We start from the raw sequence: 22,767 nt of genomic DNA, 5'->3' as shown, positions 1-22,767 counted from the left end.
GATCCTAAGTTTTGCTAATGTGCAATAAAATAACCTATCTAATGCAATTAAAGTGGTCCATGAAGAGAACTATGAACAGTAAGTGATTACTTTCGTTCATCTCAAGTGTTGACTTTTTATTTATTTTATTTCATTAAAATAATATTTCATGTAAAAACGATAGTCAACATTTTTATTATTTTAAATCGTTTTATCCATACCTATTTCAGCCATTTACTGTAAGTGGTTCTTAAAAACTTTACCAAAATGTTATGACAAAAGGTATTAAAGGTCTAATTATTAAAAAACGTATTATAGAAATTATTGAGATGAAACACTATTGACTAAGTAAGTAGAAAAAAATTTGCCCAAAACATTGTTGAAGGACTAATATTATACGGTAACATAAATTCGTTTTTTTCAGAAGGAAATATTCTACTTAGTGAATCATCAGCTAAAGGGCATCTGTTGGCGAAAACCCCAATTGAAAAAGTCCAACTGAATTTCTAATAGGCCAGCGATGAAGATTTAATTAAGTGTCAATTAAAAAGTCGTTGCATCAAAGAAAAGTGAGAGGTTGAGAACAGGTAAACAGATGTTAACGATGATCAGCTGTTAACGAATATCAGCTGTTTAAGTTACATGTTTTACGTTTCTTCTTGGCGTTCACAGCTGGTGGAGCCATTAACAATTCAATTACATTAACCTGCTTTTGGGTCTTTTATATCTGAGTGGAATTATAATGCGGAAGCCGGTCAATTAAGGGAGAAAAAACTTATTTATTGTTTCCTTTAGTGTTATCAAACAGTCTAATTAGATAAAATAAAGAATTGGGATTGATGACATAAGAGGGGTGGTCGAAAAGGATATTGGTTTGTTTTGTGCTACAAACCTAAACTATTGGAAGTTTAGAGTGAGATTTAAGATAAAATTAAGCACAACAGTACAATATCAAACCAATATACAATACAATATACAATATCATAACCGTTTTATGTATTTTAATTTACTAAATACGTGTTGATTTCTTAGAAAACTTACTTACATTATTAGTAAGTCTAATGCCTGTGGTGTATGGTAACCTTGTCTTATATGATCTTTATGGGAATGTTAACTATTGAAAACTAAATAAGTGCATTTTTATTCATGAAGATATTCAATACGATAAATCAAATAGAAAAATCTCAAGTACAACTAGTCTAAAGGACATAAAAGGAAACTGATCTGTAATAGTATACATAACAAATCTCTGACAAGTAGAAAAGGCGTGGCAATACTTGTTAGATGTTGTATAATATATCAACCGATAACATACAAATCGGTTCTATTTGACCATTTATGTAAACTGAGATCTAGATACTTTGCACAATATTCGCACCTTGAGTGATAAGTTGTCTGAATTGTGTAACTTGATCTTTGTCTTCGAGTTATGATCAAGGACAAAACGAGACCCCCAGACACCAATGAATACACAAACTATAATAACTATAGTATAACTATATATAACTATATATAACTATGTATAACTATAGTTTAACTATATTTAATTATAGTATAACTATATATAACTATGTATAACTATAGTATACTATAGTTTGTGTATACATTGCAGACACGTAGGGTGGAGGACTGAAGTCTTCCAAGAATGCTAAACAGATGAAAGTTGGAAGAGAAAGGTTCAGACTTAAAATAAAATAACTGAGGATATGTTTATTTCTGCAGGAAAAAGCTTTAAGCGTTAAATTAAATAGCTTAGAATAGGTTGATTTCTGCAAGGAGAAGCTTTAAACATTAGAGTAAATATCTTAGGTTAGGTTGATTTTTTCCAGAAAAAGGCTAATACATTGGAGTAAATAGTAAAAAATGGGTTGATTTCTGCAAGGAAAGTGTTTACACACTCACTATAGGAAATGGCTTAGGATGGGTTGATTCTTTATGGAAGGAAAGTATTTACACATTAGAGGAAATAACTTGGGTTGGGTTGATTCTTTATGCAAGGAAAGTATTTACACATCAGAGGAAATAACTTGGGTTGGGTTGATTTCTGCAAAAAAGGTTCACACACTATAGGAAATGGCTTAGGATGGGTTGATTGTTTATGGAAGGAAAGTATTTACACATTAGAGGAAATAACTTGGGTTGGGTTGATTTCTTCTGCAAGGAAGGTGTTTATTCATTAAAGGAAATAGCTTAGGATAAGCTGATTTCTGCAAGAAAAACGTTTACAAATTATAAAAAACTTAGTATGGGGTTATAATTAAATTAATATATTAATGTAATGTAATTTAATTTATTTGGATTCCTACCGTAGAAAACAGTGAGTTTCAAAATCTTAAGTACGTCTAAATTTTGTCATATTAAGGAAGCCATGAAGTTTCGATTTCACATAAACTACCTCATACAATATTTTAATACTAATTACCCACATTCAAACAAATTACGCCACATGTACTCTTAGCAGGTGGACATTTAATTGCACATTGAACATTGCCTCCCACTGCCCGCAGCTCAAGTTCACCTCATGCGGAGATATAAGCAATGATAACGCTCGGTCTGCTCATACCAGCTCATAGATCCTAACCAGCAGAATTATGACTTGTGTCAGTTATATCTAATGAAGTCCTTGGCTAGCCCAGCGATGCAGTAATGTTACCATCCATCACCCGAGTAAGGCAAGCTATGGGAATGGCGGCATCTTGTCTGCATCTAATATGGGTAATGAGCAACTGTTATGGGCTTCATGGTTACGTATCGTGGATAGTGTAATATTCAACTTTTATTTTGGAAAAGTATGCAGTGCTTTTTGGTGGAGGTAGTTCTAAGTACGAAGAAAAGTCTTTCTCAGAAATTAAAGAATCACCTTTTTGGGTAAGCCATATTTTGGTAGAGGTGAGTTTGAGAAAACGACGTGACGGAGTTATAACATAGTTTATTTTCATTGGTGATTAGAGGGATTTGAACTCGTGTCTCCATGATATTAGTCACGTGATCAGTTGATCCATTTAAAACAAATAAAGATTGAAATAGAATAAATTATTGTAACACAATAATTTTGACGTACATTCATCAGAAAACATGATCTGAAATGGGGACATTTTGCTCTCAGCTTAAAACTTCAAAATTGGATATTTGCCAATTCATAGATTTTCCTATATAAGTACAATTGTACAATTTTGTTGTAAGTACAATTTTAGTTCCGGTAAATTTCACCTCCATTACTATCAACAAACGCAATCACTATCTAAATAAATTAAACCTTAAATGTTTAGTTCCAAATTTGCTTAGACCATTGTCATGAACGTTTCAACATCAATAGTACTTCTCAAAATCGTTTGAGTATACGTATACTATTAAATACGTAACATTTTACGTAGAATAATTCCCATGTATAACTCGTACCTAAGCTATTCTAAAATTAAAATCCTTATCCTTGACATTACACTGTAGTTTATTCCGCTGTCCACGTATATTGTATAAACTCAATAAATAAATGCAATTTAAATGTTTACCAACTCTAATCACCATTACAATGTACACATATATTCTCAAGGCTGAAATTCCAATGCACACTACTTCCTGAAGTGAAGAAATTCCATTTGAATTCAATTGCAAAGCCCCATTGTCTACGGAAAACGCGGGTAAGTTTACGGGGCGCGGGTAAAATTGGCGGCACGTGCAAGCCCCATTTGAATAATTCGCGGGTGATTTCCATCTAAATGTTAAAGTTAACCTTGTCACTTGCCCGGTGAACGCGGCTGGTACTGGAGACTTCAACGCGCGGGAGGAGTGGTGCGGGATAACCAGAAGATCAGGATAGTATACCAGGATACTTTTAATTCCGGGCAATAAAATTGTTTCTGTGACGTTCAGTCAGTGGTCACGATTTCCAACATCTTAGCTTTTCCCCTGAATGAGATTATTTTCTTTACACTCTCTTTAAAACTGTTTGGAATTCGTATTTATTGCTCAACTAGCTGGCCCAACAGACGTCGTCCTGTCCTAATGTGGTTTTATGTCAAATGTTCGTTCATTTTCAAGATGAGCTCGTTCGCATGGCTCAATCACGTCCTGGTTGAAGTTCGTTTGCTACGCTCACTCACCTTTAGGTTGGAGCTCGTTCGATGCGCTCACTTGCCTTCAGGTTAGCTCGTTCGCTACGCTAACTCGCCTCCAGGTTGAAGTTCGTTCGCTACGCTCACTCACCTTTAGGTTGGAGCTTGTTCGCTGCGCTCACTTGCCTTCAGTTACATTTGACAACAAATATTCGTAAAAAACTAATGGAATAGAAACCTATTTGATAGCTCTCATTTGTTATGCATAGATTTGTTTTTAAAAATTAGGTTATCATTACAACAGCTGTTTCCTTAATTTAATTTAATCAAAGAAATGACAAACATGGCATGGTAAACAAAATAAAACATTCTTCCATAAGATTAACATGTAAACTGCAAAGGGCCATATGACGCTTCCCTTAAGGGTTTTTAAAACGGAAGAGGATGTTATTCTAGTACCTAAGGAATATCCCTGTAAATTTTCATGCCAATTGGTTCAGTAGTTTTCTAGTTATAAACGCTGTAACTAACACAACTTTCTTTTATATATTAAGATTTTATGTCAGTTTTTTCTAATTTTATGTGCTCAACCAACTACAAACAAAGATATACGTAGAATGAAACCTAAACGGTGTTTTTAGTAAAAGCCAGTAGAGTTAAGTCTTGTAAAAATATTCCCTATAAGAATTTATGAGTATTGTATTTAAACGATTATTGAGTAGATCTTCGACCACTGATGGGTAAAACTACTTTTCTGCATATACATTCAAAATTACCTAGAAAATGACAGGTTTAGTTCTCAAAATAACCATCCACAAATCTACTACAGTATACACAAATCAGGCCTAGCCAGGAAATACAATAGCTGAAACGAAAAAAATGTTTTTGGAACTCAATTGTTCAAGGAGAACCCATATTTCCTTATCTCCTGAAGACGGAGTCAGATTCCAAGTTCCTATCGTGAAAAAGATTAGGGTAACTGAGTTTTTAGGGCTTCCTTGCTTAGCTTTTAAAATTCGAATAGAAGTATTTTAAACATTAACTCATCATATATCGTATGTTAAATTTTACGTCACGTCTGAGAAAAACTAGAAACGAAGCTGCTCTAGAGGATTTAACAATTTCCTAAACTGGGGAGTTTGTACATTGCATCTATCAAAACATACGTTGATACCTGGTCCATTGAAACTGCTGGCGGATATTTCTAACTCAAACAAATCAATATCTTAGTTTCGTTGCTATTGCAATACAGACGTTCGACCAGGTAACATTGCCATAATGAAATATAAACAAACGATGATTTTTTGTCTATACTGAAAACCATGATTTGACTTAATACAAAAATTTAGTCAATTGCTTATGTGTTGCGTGATCACCTTGAACTTTGGTACAAGAGTAGTGGGTTCGATCTCTGACAAATGAATATATTTGATTGAGCTTCGCAGCTTTCAAAAAGTTTCCAATTCCTGAAAATACCACTGAGGTAGACAAGAAATTCTGTTGCAAGGTCTACAGGAAATTTCTCCATTGAAATTCCCTTCATGAATATGTTTAAGCGATTACTACAAGGTTCTCTCCTATGAAGACACTAGCATCGTTACAACCACTATTAGTATAACTGCTCCATAAAATAGTCGTCCTAGCTCCACCTGCTCCTTCAAAGACACCGACTTCAGGCTTAGCATCCGCGCCGTCTCTTTAAATGAACTTCCCTGAACGAATTCAATTCCAAAGTGTCAAAGAAATTTATTGCTATTAGACCGGATGAGCTGTTTAAACGAATGTGGACCTTTTATTGGTGTTGAGCAGCCCATGCCGATATCCTAGGCTTGTAATGGAGTTGGATTAGTATCATAGTTTATTCAACTGAAAGGATAGCTTCCTAGACATCGAATTTATTGGTGTAAAACTTTTGAAAGTATTTTAAACTAAATTTTCACCACAGTAAGATAGGTTTATTCCACTGAACCCATTTGTATAAGTGGAAAATGTATACAACATATGATACGGAAATACCACAAGTGGATGAGTGTAAACATGATATTGGGAGGATTAACATTCTTAGTTGATTCAACAAGAGAAATTCAGCAATGGTTGTTCCTGAATATAATTTCTTTCAATAAACAAATTTTAGAAATTCTAACTTTTTTAATCTTTTAGTACCGTCAAAGTGACTTTTTATTCAAATAAATACCTATTGCTACAAACGGGAAGAAGGTATACTTGTTATTTATAAGTGAGTTAATATAATAATTTATTTTAGTATATCTATCTAGGTTTAATCACCAGGAACATTATCAGCTCAGAAAATGTTTAGAATAAACTAATGACAGGGTTATGAATTTATTTCTCATCACCGGAATACAATTGTATTACACTTTACCCAACGTTTAAAACCACTGCGATTCGGTGAAGAGGTACGCCAATGAAAGAAAAGTTTGAAAAAAGCTTTTAAAGTACGATCCAACTCAGTTTATTCACATGAAAAACTGATCAAAAAAATATTGCTAAAATACATCATACTAATGATTACTTTTGTCAATATTTAAAAAAATTTTGGAACATGTATATTTAAGCCATTTTCTCAAAAATTATTTAGAGTATTATTTGTCATTTAAAGAAATTCAATTATACGGTATATGTTTTTTTAAACTAATTTTTTTTTAAATCCTTTTTCAGAATTTTAAACTTGTTTTGTTTAGCAAGATACTACTACACATTAATATCTGTAAACAAATACAAATTAAAATATTTACACCCAAAATACAAGTATATAAAATTTGATAATTTAAGTCTGTCCTGTGCCATGTTTGCACTTATGAACCGCATCTCAAACTCAAAAACCAATCGCATTATATTTCATAACTCAAGTCACGAAAAAAGCAAACTGTCAAAACACGATTGACCATAAACTATTTCGGCGGAACACGAAACTCACTCAGGGAGAAAATAATTAATAAGATCCTATCAAGCGCACGGTATCAGTAGCATGAGAGTTGGTAGCAATGGAGAATAATTCAGTTGGTAGGACTGAGCACGAACAAAATGGCGTCCAAAGTGTACTTCCGGCTCCTAGATCCGAACCACTTCCGGCTTGGTAATTACCTAGATCTAATCCGATAATGATAATTGAGTTAGAGAGGTTAGAAGACGACATGTCGATGTTGGTATCGATGTCTATCAGACACCTTGGAGATTGATGGCATATTTAGAATCATCTGGCTGAAAAACAAGAGAGGATGTAGCAGCTGTCAATTTGATCGGTAGACAATGAGATGTGATCGATAAACTCTTGTCTGCTAGACGTGATTTTTTGAGAAAGTCTTAAAGTAAGGTATCCATCAAGCTGCCGAGTCTAGGAAAAGGAAAGAGAGCAATTCAGAAAATCTCTCTCAGCTAGAGTTGATTTCGAAAAAAGTCTTAAAGAAAGTTATCCAAGATTAAATTGGTGAGTCTAGGAAAAGGAAATAGAACAATTCAGAAAAATCTCTTTCATCATGAAAATATTATAGGACAAAGGCTTAAAGAAAGGTGTCCAAAGATTAAGCTGATGGGTATAGGAAATGGAAGGAGAACAATTCAGAAAATCTCTCTCAGCTAGAAGTGATTTAGGAAAAAAGTCTTAAAGAAAGTCATCCAAGATTAAATTGACGAGTCTAGGAAAAGGAAAAACAACAATTCATAAAATCTCTCTCAGCTAGACGTGATTTTGGAAAAAGTCTTAAAGAAAGTCATCCAAGATTAAATTGGCAAGTCTATGAATAGGAAAGAGAACAATTCAGAAAAATCTCTTTCAGCATGACAATATTGTAGGCTAAAGGCTTAAAGAAAGTTATCCAAAGATTAAATTGGCAAGTCTATGAATAGGAAAGAGAACAATTCAGAAAAATCTCTTTCAGCATGACAATATTGTAGGCTAAAGGCTTAAAGAAAGTTATCCAAAGATTAAGCTGGCGAGTCTAGGAAAAGGAAAGAGAACAATCCAAAAAATATCTCTCAGTAAGACGTGATTTCGGAGAAAGTGTTAAAGAAGGTCCTGGAGAACTTTTCCGCTTCTATAAAAAAATGTAAAATTTAGGGTTAGGTTTGGCTGAATTAAGTGTAAATTAAAACTGATAGCTATGCAAAATATACCTAAGCATATAGGGCTTTGTTACTCTATCTAGTTAAAAAAATCAAAATTGGCACAACTCGTTAGAATGTAGTTTGAGAAAACCTTCCGATCAATAACAAATATTGCATTTAAAAATGAAACTGAATTTTTAATAACATTATTGTAACACGAAAATAAAGTTAACGGTGATGTACTCAGCATTATTTAAATTATTCATACAATCGATGTGTCATTTCTCGCAAATTGATCCTGTCAACCCCTCCATATGGTAAATTAATTGAAACCCACTTGACACCATTCCACAAATAAACGATGGTACATTACACCAACACACTGTTCTGGCGAGGTATCAAATAACTGTGTCAGTGTATCAGCTGAAAATGTTGACCGAATCAGCGGTAGTGAGCTTCTTTGACTGTAACCCGCTGTCTTTTCCAAAGTTGCGGCGAACCACAAGATTTAGCCGAATTCCTCGGATGATCTTCAATGTCGTGACACTTTTCTCGATTATCAACCTTGTAAACTTGAGTCAGGAGTTGCCCATTTTGGGTATCTTCGAAATCTGTGCAATCCTTTGCGCAATCGCCGACTGTCTGACTGGACTCTACTTCCTCATGGCCCCTCTAGAAACTGTCTACTTCGAAGATCTTGCCGAATTCGAAACGAAACCCGGTGAAAACTGTGACTTTTTCTTCATTCCGATGGCCTCGCTCATACTCAATATCACAACAGCAATCATAACTTTCTTACTTTGTGACACAATGGTTCTTTACGATAGTATGATGTTCCTGGATAACTTCTCATTTTTCCAGCTGATGTTCTTGAAGATCGGAATCTCCAGGAGAATTCGGTTCTTGTTAGAGAACACTCAAAACATCTTGGAGACACTTCCCAGAGTTGGGAAACTTTTGGAGTTGAACCACAAATTGTGTAGGGCATATTCCTTTCAAGGACTGATCTCCGTCATGGCGGGAATTCATGTGTTCTGGTGGTCGTTGGCAGCGTATTGGCAAATTTACGGGTTGAAACAACATTTTGGGAACGTCGAAGATGTTTTGAGCCCGTTCCTAAACTTGTTTCATCACTGCTTCCTGGTCGTCGTAATGATTCTCATTGGGAATTCGTCAAACCAACTCTACAATGAGGTGGGATGTTGTTGTACGCTATTGATCAACCTATCAAATATGAGAGTCGTATTTGTGCCATTACGGGTTGTCTTGATATTAGATTGGCAAAGGTGTATGTATACAATATTGTTTAAAGTTGCCCGATCTATTCCCGGTCATTGTGTTTTGTTAAACAAGCCATAAGTGGAAATTAATTTTAATTACATGTAGTCAGACCTAGAAAACATTTAAAATGATAGGCTAATATAAATATTATAATATGCCGATGCCAGGATTCACAAAACGAATTTGTAGAATGAGTAATACAGCTGAACCTTGGTAGCAAGATTCTCCAGAGTTTTAATGTACTATCAAAATTCACTACATAATGCTATAAAGTAAAATGTATAACTGTTTGAGGGAATTCACAAGTGTTCGTGCTACTAATACTATTGTTATGGTTGTAAGTAAAATAAAGGCGTAGGTTAAAGGTAGAACACTAATAATTTTGAAGTTCAATGCAACATCTTAAATTACTCAACGTGTCAAGCGTAAGTTGTGTAATGCCCTCCCTTAACTTCGGTTTAATTGGTTAATCTAAATTTTCTTCAATATTTAATGATAATGCTACTACTACTACACAGAAAAAGTGTGAAGTAAAACCTTCATTGATGCACCAAAATAAATTTAACTATAAAAAATCCCCCAGAATAAGGTCAGAGGTAATGTTTGTTACAGGTTGAAAACTGGGTTTGGGAAATCGATCGCAAAGCAAGTCTGGGAAACTTCCCTTTCGAGTACCGCAAAAAGGTAATTGTACATTTCTTGTGTGGAATTTTTGCACGAATAAATACTTTTTCGATCATCAAACGCAATGTTTTAATTTGATCAAAATTGGTTCTTTCTCTAAGGGATACAATACCCATGGCATCTTATTAGAATTCAGTCTAAGAATTCGATTTACAAGCTAAATTTACAGTTGAAACAACGTTAATGGGACTTAAGGCTATATGATAGGCTATTTTTTTTTAATTCATTGATCGTCTGCCTCAATTAAATCTAACTTACTCCTTTTTTGTCCTAGGACCCTAGGCACGAGCCCGGAATTGTTTTTCGCATTACTTCAGGCTAGACCTAGGGGTTACGGCATTATCACTTAGATAAAATCCATTGGTGATTTGGCTGAATTTGAACCCGGGACTCCAGGAACCGAAGTCCCACGCTCTAAACACTAGGCCAGCTCGCTCCCCCAAAAATCTAACTTACTATAAGTATTGCTAATACTATGATAACATTTCTAATAGCATTTTGTTATTTTTCCAGTTGGAAACGTTCATTTTGGAACTGAAAATGACCCCGGTAGAGTTTACAGCCTTTGGTCTGTTTACTGTCGACAACTCGACTATTGTTGAGGTAAGAAAAAAATTTTTATAATGTCTTACCAACACGAATGGAAGAAAAGTAATGTAGAACTAATATAATTTTCTGAACTTATCAAATCTTAAAAAGAAATATTTATGAGATGCAAAATATATTACTTAAAGCCACTCAATCACCAATACCGAATACCTATAAAAATGTATCCCCATTAATATAGATGGACTAGCTATCGTATGAGTTAATATACTACCACTTTTCCAGTAGTACTTAAAATAAATTCAAATTGTTCTGTATTTTTGGTTTAATATAATAAATTAAACATAATTTCTAGTCCATAAGATAACTCCTTGACTGATCAGTTGAAGATAGTTTATATTAGCAACGCTTAAGGTTGAAATGTATATAGTTTATTTTTAAGATTTGCATACAATTTATATTTATCCAATAGCATTTTTTGTTATAGGTTTTTGGATTTACTGTGAACACCATGATGATCGTTGTTCAGTTCTTCGAGTGATCAAGAAAACTTCTTTCGGGCAAAACGAAGACATTTCAGTTTGAAATTGACCCAATGAGACTCTTAAGTTGCTCCTTAGATGTATCATGGATTGGCGAAGACTCTTCGTATTGAATAGTGTCAGGGCGCAAGAGCCTGGATGAGTTAAATACAAATTTGTAGCATATGCAGTCCATAGTCAATGTTGTAGGTAATGAAACGGATATGATTACAAAGTACACATACGTCGCAGTGAAATGTTACTACGAAAGTCAAAGTGTATTTATCAAAACATGGGCGTCCATCGGCTTAATACCTACTTTGTATGGTCGCCATTTCATTGAAAAGTATTAAATCATCGTTTTGTCCCATAAGAGGGGGCTGGGGAGTTGGAGGGTAGAAATAACCAAGTAAAAGGGGATTCAGGGGTTCTCCTTGACAAACTGTTTAAAATTGATACGTACAACAAATTATCGATACACATTTTGTACCTAAATATTTTTGTTTACCACATATTCATTGGGTTTTTGAATTATTTTTAAAATGTGTAAACATTTGTAGAGTCTCATAAAGGGGGGGGGGGCTTGGGCCCCCTCTTGCTCATGTTGATGGAAGCCCATGATGTCATGCATTGTACATGTATATAAAACAAATTAATTGAATTCAATGATACACGTATAACCACGTTTTATTTACTGTATGGTCTTATTTGTTAGTTAAGTGTTTAAATACATTCGGTAAGTTGTAACTTTCAATTATAAGTTTTTATCGGGAATTGCTTGTGTCTTAAGGAAAAAGTCTTAAAACCTGATTGTATCCTAGATGGAGCTAAAATAGAAAATGTCATTGGCTAGGTTATCATTGTGTCGTTTTTGTTGGCTAATAGGATTGATTTTCGGCATATTCACAAACATAGAATATTTTGAGTGATTTTACCTACTTACCCTCTAAAACTTTTGTGATTACCCTTTAAACAAATTCCTGAGTATGAGTATATTTAATTTCGTTCTTTACTAAAAATTAACTAACCTCGATAAAATATTCACCATATCGCTTGTACGGGGATGTTTCTAAAGTAAGACATAAATGTTTTTAGTCCCATCAGACGGATATTACTAGCCGTTAAACAAGCTGAAGATCGTTGGTGATAAAGACCCCAACGCCTTGTACTTGACTTTTTGTACCCTACATTAATGATACAACCCCCGGCTATTGACAGACTATTGGTGGAGAGGGTCTCATCTCGTGGTAGTTTAAAATTCTTCTAGATAAAAACGTTGTTTTAGAGCCCTTAAAAATGTATGGGCCGCTTTCAAAAACCTGTCAACGTAAATATGAGTATGATAGCAGTGTATACAAATATCGTTTTCTAAACAATATTTTTGAATTTTATTCAAGAGATTTTTGAGAATAGACTTTTTTCAACTGTTATAGCTTCTCAAGATATACATTATTATTTATTTATATTATTAATTGCATTTATATAACTAAATTTGTTATTATTTCTTATTATCTTGTTTTATTCTGTTTTACATTCCTCGATCATTTGTCCTATTTATTTAAATTTATTCGATACATGCTATTTAATTCTTTTTTTTCCTAAAACATGTAATTTCTTTGTTGAAAATATCTGTATTTTATTTTACCCATCGTAATTTTAGTGTTTCGATGCATTAGATTAAGGATTGTACAATAATGTGAAGTTTCCAATATGCATAGATTATTTAAGTCAGATAGAAATTGACCATTTGTATGTTTTCTAAAAAAAAAAAACATTTAAGGTATGTATTCAAAATCTTTATGTAAATGACAACTCAAAAATTTTCTAGTTAAATAGCCTGCGAGCCTTAGATTATTTATTTCGAAATTATATTGTTGTTAAATCAATTTTAATACAAAGTCTTACTGAATAATTTAAAAGTGTAATCATCTTTTTCCTGATTTGAACATTGGTAAAAATACGTTAAGTAATCTAAAATAAAAACGTTATAATTTAAATTCCTAATAAGTACGATTCTCACAATAAATTTCATAGTTGACAAAGTATAACATTTCAAGGAGCTTACCATGGGCGTTTTGTATAATGATTTCTAGGGAAAGCAGTGAATTCAAGACATTTAGAAAATTTAGATTATTTAGATCAGTCACTCTCTAGAAATTCTAGACGCTAAACACTCCAGGCAAACAAAGCATCCAAAATAATAAAATTACATTAACGTTAAGTTTTATCATTGAATTTTATAAACCATCTTACACATTCCTTTCATATGGACCAGCTAGCCAATTTTCGTTTAAAAAGACACACTTTAATTTTGACTGACTGCCCTAGTTGTAATGCACTCTTATTTTATTTATACCGTACTATGGTACTTTACATTAACATAATCTTTCAGCTTTGAATAAAAGATTATGTATACAGGATAATTCGGAAATTTTCAGAAACGCAATCGAAGGTTTAGTTTAACTTGTTATAAAACTGACTAAAACCGTAACATTGGAATGGGATGTAGAGCTGTATCCACAGTCAATGGCTGTGACTTAAAGCAGAATAAGTTAACATGCGTGCAAAGTACCGAGAAATTAAGTAGAATTATAGTGTTCGGAAAAGATTAACGTCGGCACCAAATCTTCAGCCCGTATATTACCGGAGACACTAAGAATCATCAGTATCAGGTAGAAGAATTCAAGCCATGAATAAATTATCTAGTAGGGAACCCCACAATGAGCAATTAATTTCCCCAAGAAAGTCGGGAACAATGAAGAACCATTAGGGAAGTGTTAAGATTGATAAGATGGGGAGGCAATAAACATAAATAAAGAGTCCAAAACATTCCGGTGGAAGAATTTGATAAGACATTTCCATAGATAAGTGACTTCAATGTAAATCACCCAATAGTGTCGGTAGCCACGAAGGAAAAAGTGTGAACGATTAATCACTTTATAAACTTTGTATCAGAATAAAGTGTGGAGCCCTTTATTGTTGAAGGTAGATAGAGTCTGCATTTTTAACAAGTTCTCCAATATTTAGAATTTTTCATGACTTAGAGATTTAAAGTTCTTTCAACAGTTTAAGAATTTCGAATCAGCATGTGCGTTGTCACATGGGTATTTTGATGTTTGGAAAAATTTGAAGTCGCGGGCCTCCAGAACAAGAGACATAAACGCTAAACCACCAGAGTACAATTGAGTTCAAATTTGGCTCAAACAAAAGCTTTATCAACAATTTATTTTTAATTTTTAAACTGACAAATGTTCCCCTAACATTTTGTTTGTCTACCATAAGACATAAAGCAAATAACAAATTAGCAAAAATAGTCTATTATGTGAAGGGAATCCTTCCGTCATTATTTCAGTTCCTTACAGATACAGCTAACAAAATTACCAAAATGTAATTAATTCAATTTTAGTGCACAAGTGATGTGGGCTATCACTCATAAAAATTATCAAACAATTAGGAAAGGTTAATCAATTAATAATTTTTAATGGGTAGGCCATGAAGAAAAAAAAACCACTATTTTTTGCCTTTCCTGATTTTGCACTGATAGCAATGCAAATTCAGTAGGTCATTATAATTTACATGTCATTATTTCGTATGCATTGAGTATCAAAATTATTATGTGCGACGAATAATTATCATTGATTGAAATCACACATTTTTTACACGTTTCAGTCTGTATCAATCCATCTCCGACCGTTTTTGGTTGAAGAGCAGCTGTTAGCTGTTGGCCGTAAATTATGTGAAATACGTAAAGTACGTTTGGACAGAGGCGGTTAGGGGCTTTTACAACTGAGAGATGTGGAGATAATTCAAAAACTGGCACCTGCTGCACTGACCACGGCGGCTTTCAATAAAAATTAATCAAGCTTTGACTGACAGACAGACGCCTGAGGCACCAAGCCCACCTTGCGTCTGACCATTGCTCCGAGTTACTCCTCGTGTAAATTATACCACGGGACTTCATAGTTTTCGGAGTTGGTATTATTTCAAAGATTTTATGGGGACGTTTTCCATCTTATATTTTACAACGATATATGGAGTATGATCATCTGGAAAGGACCTAATGTTCGAGTTATTCTTTTTATACACACCCTTTCCTGAATATTATGTCCCAAAAAGGATATTCACTATTATTACTACTGTATCATCAGTTGTAATGGGGACGCCACACGTATAACCCAAATATGAATGAAGGATGAGTGTAGAATAGTGTGAGATAATCATTGTAGCGATGTTACTAATAGCATATGTACAGTATCATTAACCGGGATCATTGATTTAGGTCCAATGATCAGAGACAGCTGGGTCCAGTCTCGAACCATGAAAATGCTACTGACTTTTCCCAGAATTGATTCGTCAACCTTTTTATTGTTAAGTGAGCACTACACGAAAATATTTTGAAACATGTGGAGAAATATTCCTCTCATTTACAAAAAACTTTCAAATTGAATTACAGTTGATGCACGTCAAAATTAAAACACGCTAGATTGATTAGTTACAGTAAAAAACCTAATTTCCCCCCAAAAATCCTAATTTAAAAGGGCTTTTTAAAACATTTCAAAAACTCCGCAAAAGTGAAATGGGTCGGTAATTTAGTCATCGGTCGTGTCACCGTGACGCGCAGTCGCGGTCGGCCAACAATACATCAAGAAGTCGCGTTCCGGCAGCTGAAGACGTCTAATCTAATTCACTCTGAGTAGACTGACAGACAGACAGACGGACAGACGGACAGAATGCGGCGGAGTTGACCACAGGGCGGAAACAGCGCAGTAGTCAGGGCCACAAAGCGCTCTTTGTCTAACACATGTAAATGAGCCTTTGTCACTGAGCCGTTAGCACAGAGACAAAGAAAGCTGCCATAGGCGCGGCGTCTTTGCTTAGTTAGCAGCAAACCGTTGAATATGCCAAGGAAATACTAGAGTGTAGGAAAGGTGTGCGGTTTTAATTGTTGGTGTTATGAAGGGTGTGATTTGAGTCGGGATTTAATAGCCTGGGCTGTTAAAACGGTATTCGAATCCTACTTATTTCCCATACTATACCTAGTTGTAAAGTATTACCAATCCAATTAGCTAAGTGTATATATTACCAATTGAAGTGTAAATTCACGTCAAAATGTTGCAATAACAGAACATAGTTAACAAAGTAATAACATCGACATTTACTTCTTGGTAGCAATAGGATTATTTGAACCATTCGAACATTTTCCCAACGCGCAAGCCATTCTTAATGCACCTGTATTAATCGGTTCCCATCACAAAAGCAAGAAAACTGAACTGTTTTCGTTATCAATGATTTGAAACCCGCTGGATAAAAAACTGTTCAGGATTTTTCTAAACTTTTATTACATACCTCCAAAATGCCTACAATCAATGTTTCAAAGACCTACACTGTCCTGCTTGATTTCGAATCCCATTTTAAGAAACAATTAAACCACTTCAGAATATTAATAGATTTATACTTATTATATTGTGTTTTATTAATTTTAAAATACGTTATGGTTAGCATTCAACTATGGTAGTTATGAAGTATAGACATAAATAACACTTTTGGCATGCTATTGTTTACATTGTTTAGGTATTGTAAATGTTAGGTTTAAAACGATTACTCCTGAGAAATCATTTAGTTTTGTAAAGTGTTATTTTCGTACCAAATTTCTGTCTGACTCAGTTTATGGTGGTGTTTAGTCATCATGATGACGGAGTGTGGAGACGCTCAAGCCACGTTTAGCGTATTTTATAGCCAGACAAGAGGAAAATTACAGATAATTAATAGGTTTGTGAGTGGAAGGTATGCACTTAAGATACTTGTTAATCTTCTTGTACAAATAATTAGTGCTTAATAGCATTTTGAGGTTAAGAAATGTTAAAAAATACTTCACAATAACCTTTTTGAATCTCCTTTAGAATCTCCGATTCGTTCCCCCACGGGGAAAAATACTGCAACGCAGCACAAATAATTTTCAAGACATACCAACAGTGTAATAATTTAAGGATGCGTGAAAAGTTGTTGGTTAACACTTTCCAGATTGGAGAAAAAATAAGTTCCTCAACAGTCCACTTCAAAAATGGTATTTAATGATGATCAACGAGATTGGGCTATGCTGAAAGCAGCATAGCCGTTGAGATTTAGCATTCCTGCGTATTTCATCAGCAAAGGATAACATACGACACGGTATTAACCTAAGCTCATGTATATTTATTGAGTATAAAAGGGTCATAACAATAATCGTTATTGGAAAAGACGAAACATATGTCAATGTTAACTGGACTTTGCAAGCTATGGACGATCATCGAAGAAAAGGAACGATAAAACTTAAGTGCTTGTAGGAAGGCAAATCTACTAGACTGGAAAATCTCGTGAGTTATGTAGCTACCTACACCAACACACATTTACACACACCAACACACGCACAAAAGGCTGTTGTATCGTTTGTATACTTATCGAAAGCTGCAAGCCGATTGCCTAAAGTAATCCGTGGACCAGTTTGGCCCAACCAGTAGTAGCAGATTATATGAAATATATATGTATAATCCCCTAAACAACTTAAAATGCTACATTATCTTCGAGGGCCTTGCGTAGAATGTAATTATCGTTACGGATAATTTAATTGAGTTTTACGATCTTACACAATAGTAGAGAGAGTTGTAACGGATTTAAAGTACGGATTTACGAATTTATTTGGTACCGATTTACAGTGTAACGGATTTCTTTTATGTACGCACTTTCATTGGCATTCTTGATTTCTTCAAAAGTTAAAGGACAATGAAGATCAGTTATCTTAAAGGAATTTAATTGTTTCACTGTCTACATATGTATAAGAATTTAATCATTCTTGGGTCCTTTTTCGTTGAACCACGACCATGTATTTAATTTGTTATAACAATACACATTTTTTGAAGTCTTAGATTATATCTAGGTTCTAGCCTAGTTGCACCATTGACTATACAACTGTATATATATACCGACACGTGTCGTATATATATACCTTCTGTAAATGACTATATATACCTACTATACGGTATATAAAGTCAATGGTTGCACCTAATCTAATGTAGCCTAATCCAACCCAATGCAACCTGGCCTAACCCTAAACAGATTCTGCAAATAATTATAACATGAAAACGGCATCGGAAGTAAATTGACGGAAAACATCCTGGTCATATTTTATTAAATTATTATTAATTCACTATAAACGAAGAAGTTTAAAACTCCACCTCAGAGGTCTCCGGAGCTCACGGACTTTGGTCGGCCAACTAGGGTAGTATTTATTCCCCATTGTCTCTCTCCCATTGTATTATAAATGTCTATATCGTTACTAAGACTTATGCGCCATTTGGAAGTCGGCAAATTATTCCCGATAAGATCTCGGGCTAAACCAATTATTATATTTCAGAACTGATAAATGTCATCGTTTTGGGAGACCGGGAGCTCGAACGCGGCTGCGATGCAAATCGGACTGTGGCCATAACCGTAAACGCCTAATGAAGACGTTATCCTGAGTTACGGACCGGAGCGAGTGGCTGGATCGGATTCAATCAGATCGAGAATGACACTTGGTTTTAATCGATGTCCGTTTTTTGACGCCTCCGGACACCTACGGGTTTGGGGTGGTCTGGACTTTGGATTCTGCTTGACTTCTCGTCGTAGTGTTGTATTTGAAAGTTTTTCAAAAGGATTGATAAGTTTAGTTTTCTGATATACTTGTGTTCAGGGATATAACATTATTAACTAAAGTTTTTATTTTAATTTAGGGTACATTTGTTTTGTTCGAAACTGGAAAATGTAAACCGAACATTAAGATAATTGGACAGATTTCATGCCATAAAATTTTCTATTATTAGTTGATAAATATTTTAGTATTACTTAAGGGAAGAGAATAAACAATTTTAACATGAATAGTTCTCGGAACTTGTTCGTAAACATAATAGCCTAATATTTTAATACTTAATGAAATGGCGACCATACAAAGTAGGTATTTTAAGCCAGGTATGAATGGAGATGAGTGTAGGATGAGTGGCGATCTTGTAGTAACAACCACATCTTGAACAAACAATCATCTTGAATAACATCTTGAATAAATAAACACCATATTTATATTACTTCATCTATGGTAGTACGGTATGTTAAATAATATTCTAGACAACATTTTCATATTTTTAAGGTTTTTCAGGTTAAAAGTGATTGAGCTTTTTAGCAAGTGTTCTACCTGTGAAGTTTATAAAAATTCAATCGACATATACAATCCTAACTTAACTAAATAAAACTAAATTTCTAATTCAAACTAACACACCCAAACACAACACGCCCAAGCACTTAAAACTATTTTTTTTCTAAAAGCCATTTTAAAAACAGTTCCGTGACTGTGATCGTTATTTTTATCTCCATGTATATGACACCTGTAATACTCTTAACAGCTGACCAACAATTAACATAGACAGGTGACACAAGACAGCTGTTCCAGTCTTGATGTCTTTTTAATTATTACTTCGACAGAATCGGTTATTAAACGCTTTTAGTTACTTGCATATCGTGAGGACATGGGTGGAATTACTTATTAAACTCTGTTTGATGACTGGTGTAGAAAGAATACACAAAGAATATGCAAGGATGGAAATTATAGAGTAAAATAAAGAATGTACTGGGCAGATGTTAGAATCTATAGAGGAATAGAAGGATGCTTCATATTTTAAAGACGTCTTTGAGTAAAATTTAAATTATCGAGTTGTAAGGAAAGTTCCAGAATGTTTAGAACTTTGTTTTGTTTTCACAATGTGGAAAGGTTAACACAAATCTTTTATTTTTATATTTTTAGTAAAAAATATTAGTATCAGACATTTTTTCCTTTTCAACCATGGTTACAATAACATGAAAAAGTTCGAATACCTTAAGCATATATTTAATAAATGGCCTAATAAACAAATAAAACAGACAATTTTGTAACAATTGTAATTAAATAAAACAACCGTTTGCCTAGTTACTCCAAAACCTTCTCTGAACATATGTGTCATATCTTCGTTTAAAGATAAAAAAATATATTACACATCGATATTTTATAGATCAAAAGGGTTACAAATACGTATATTTGCATCGCCTTATAATAACATCCCTAAAAATTCAAAGCCTCCATAAAAAGTTAGCAAAATTTGAAAACGAAATTCCTGAAAACTATATTTATTTAATTATTAAAAGTAGTTAATTACACATTTTAAATTACTTAAAAGAAAAGCACTCACTGTATAATATTTTTAACATTTTCACCAACATTCTGTGGATAATCAACCTCGCACTCGATTCGAAAACATTCACGTTCTGCACATAAATTTAATTCGACACAATTACCCAGTTATTTCACTAATTAAACGCATATCGATTGAAAACGCCGCGATAAATCGAATGGTCGAAACTGGCATAAATAATAATGCCATTATAATATCGGCCGCGATCTTTTAATTATATCACCGATTTACATTTACACCTTCACAACTAATTATGAAGTCGGTCTGCGGATGTTATCGCGATTTCTGTCCCTCTTCACATCTTGTTTCGCATTCGAGTCTTATTAATTTACCACACGTCAGTTTTCTGTTGCTTGGTGGTCATTGGAGGAGAGTGTAATTATGTACATGTTGGTAATTATCGTCAAATGGTAGTCTGACCGTGATGGCGGTTTAAACAGAATAGACTGTGAACATGTTTAGTGATTATTTATTTAGTATTTCTAATGGTTTAGTATATTAGGCATGTAGCTTTGATAGAAGAGAACATTTGATTTATATAAATGAGTTTTACAATAAAAATTTACGTAGGTGACTTAAGCCAGAAATAGAGTGTGCTGGTTTTAAACACCGTCAAATTAGCCAGCTTTTAACCTAGTCGAATTTAAATACGTTCTTAGTCAATACAAGAGGAAATATAACAGTATTTCACTTTGTACATGGCTCACTAAACTATTTTTTCATCATACTCTCCAGAAAGCAGCAGTTTTTAATTCTCTAAATCGTCCGCAAAATCATCGTTTTCGGGTAAATTCAAATAGGGAACAGAAAAACCATATGGTAAATCTTTTCGTTCGCTAAACTCAACATGTGTTTATGGCACATCGATTTACGCTGATAATCGCACGATATTTTAAGTTATGTTTGTAAACAACAGAAATATAAACATTGATTACGACTTTGTATAACCTCAAATTATGTGGTCTAATTCGGTAACGATTAGAAGGTTATTTCCACAGTAAGGTGAAAATAGTGTCTTTTTAATACGCAATCATATTTCCAACGGTTGAGTACTAAAAAGAACCACGTTCGATCCTTGTAATAAAATATCTATTTGAATAAATAATTCTTTCATTGGTTCATATAAAAGAGGGATACACATATTACATACACATGTGCTGATAAGCTAGTGTCAAATTTTAGACGCAATAAAGAAAACTAAAACGATTTCAAGAAACATCTTCCAAATCCATAGCTTAGATGTCCGATCAAAGTAAACTCTACTTTTGCTCTGGGTTTTGCAATCCAGATCATCTACCTACCTTATAATTATTTTTAATTACTATTTATATTGCAGAGACATAAAAATCCAATTTCAATATCAATTAATGATTGAATGCCTAATTAAAAACATTACTTAACATACTCGTGAAGATTACAGCTATTCAGTATAATTGAGCAATTAAAATAAACACAGCGATTTCAATGTACAGTAAATTGCAGGCAGATAAAATACCGTATTACACTTAACCTTGGAAAACACACTTCATTATGATTTGCTCATTATCACAGTGCAATAATTCTAAACGACGGATTTTCACAATTAGTGCTATAAGCTACACTCGATTCACCCTTATTATTCATTGTAAAAAACACATTAATTCCACTGTGCTTCTGCTCATTAGTATATTTTATTAGTAATTTGCATTAGCCTTCATGAGGAGATAATGTTTCGTTTCTACGGTAGAAAACATCTCCTGTTGATCGTTTGATAAAAGTTGTGAATAATTTTCAATTATAATATTGAGATTCCCAACACCAGTTTGTATTGAAGGGACATTTCTAGCAGAACACCTTTCATCTACCAGCTAAAATAATCCAATGCTATTGTGCAAATAGATCCAATGCAGATTCAGTATTTTTAGTGAAAATTTTAAATTCTCATAGCATGCGCAGAGAATTGTAGCCTCGATTGAAATCGCTTGATTTTTTCCACTTTTTGTATCCATACTTATATTTCTAAAAGGACGCTGAGGGTCTAAACAGCTGATCTCTGATAGTAAAACAGATAAGAAATATGCACAAATGTAGACGTTTATCAAACTATACTAGGCCTAGAGAGAGGTCGTTATTTATTTGACAGTGCTTCTAGAATTCCTCTTTTAGGATATGCCGGGTATTTCACAGAAGTGTCTATTTGAAAGTGAATACTTTTCTTGTGTGCAGATGGACAAATAGAAAACCAAATAGACTCAGAAACACTGAATTGATGTAAGGAATATTTTGTCTTTTCAACTGTGTCGAACATATTGCAACTGCAACTGCACACAGAAGCAACTCTATTTAAACTTATATTCTCAATTTCTGTGACCGGTTGAGCATAGTTATACCTAACCGATGTTTCAATCTCCTCAATATTCCCCATCA

At 33.8% G+C, this 22,767-nt stretch overlaps 1 long non-coding RNA gene across 1 annotated transcript; it reads left to right on the top strand.

The window, feature by feature from the left end:
* Positions 1-9,997: 9,997 nt before the first annotated feature.
* Positions 9,998-11,178, top strand: LOC129002527 (uncharacterized). Its single transcript, XR_008491586.1, has 3 exons — positions 9,998-10,061; positions 10,575-10,664; positions 11,095-11,178. It is a non-coding gene; the product is annotated as an uncharacterized LOC129002527 (long non-coding RNA).
* The last annotated feature ends 11,589 nt before the right edge of the window (positions 11,179-22,767 follow it).

This window comes from Macrosteles quadrilineatus, unplaced genomic scaffold (assembly GCF_028750875.1).
Source record: "Macrosteles quadrilineatus isolate MER2022 unplaced genomic scaffold, UCM_ALF_1.0 Scaffold_9__3_contigs__length_116548681, whole genome shotgun sequence".
NCBI lineage: Eukaryota > Metazoa > Arthropoda > Insecta > Hemiptera > Cicadellidae > Macrosteles > Macrosteles quadrilineatus.
Note: the sequence above shows the minus strand (reverse complement) of the source record. Positions and strands in the feature narration are given on the sequence as shown.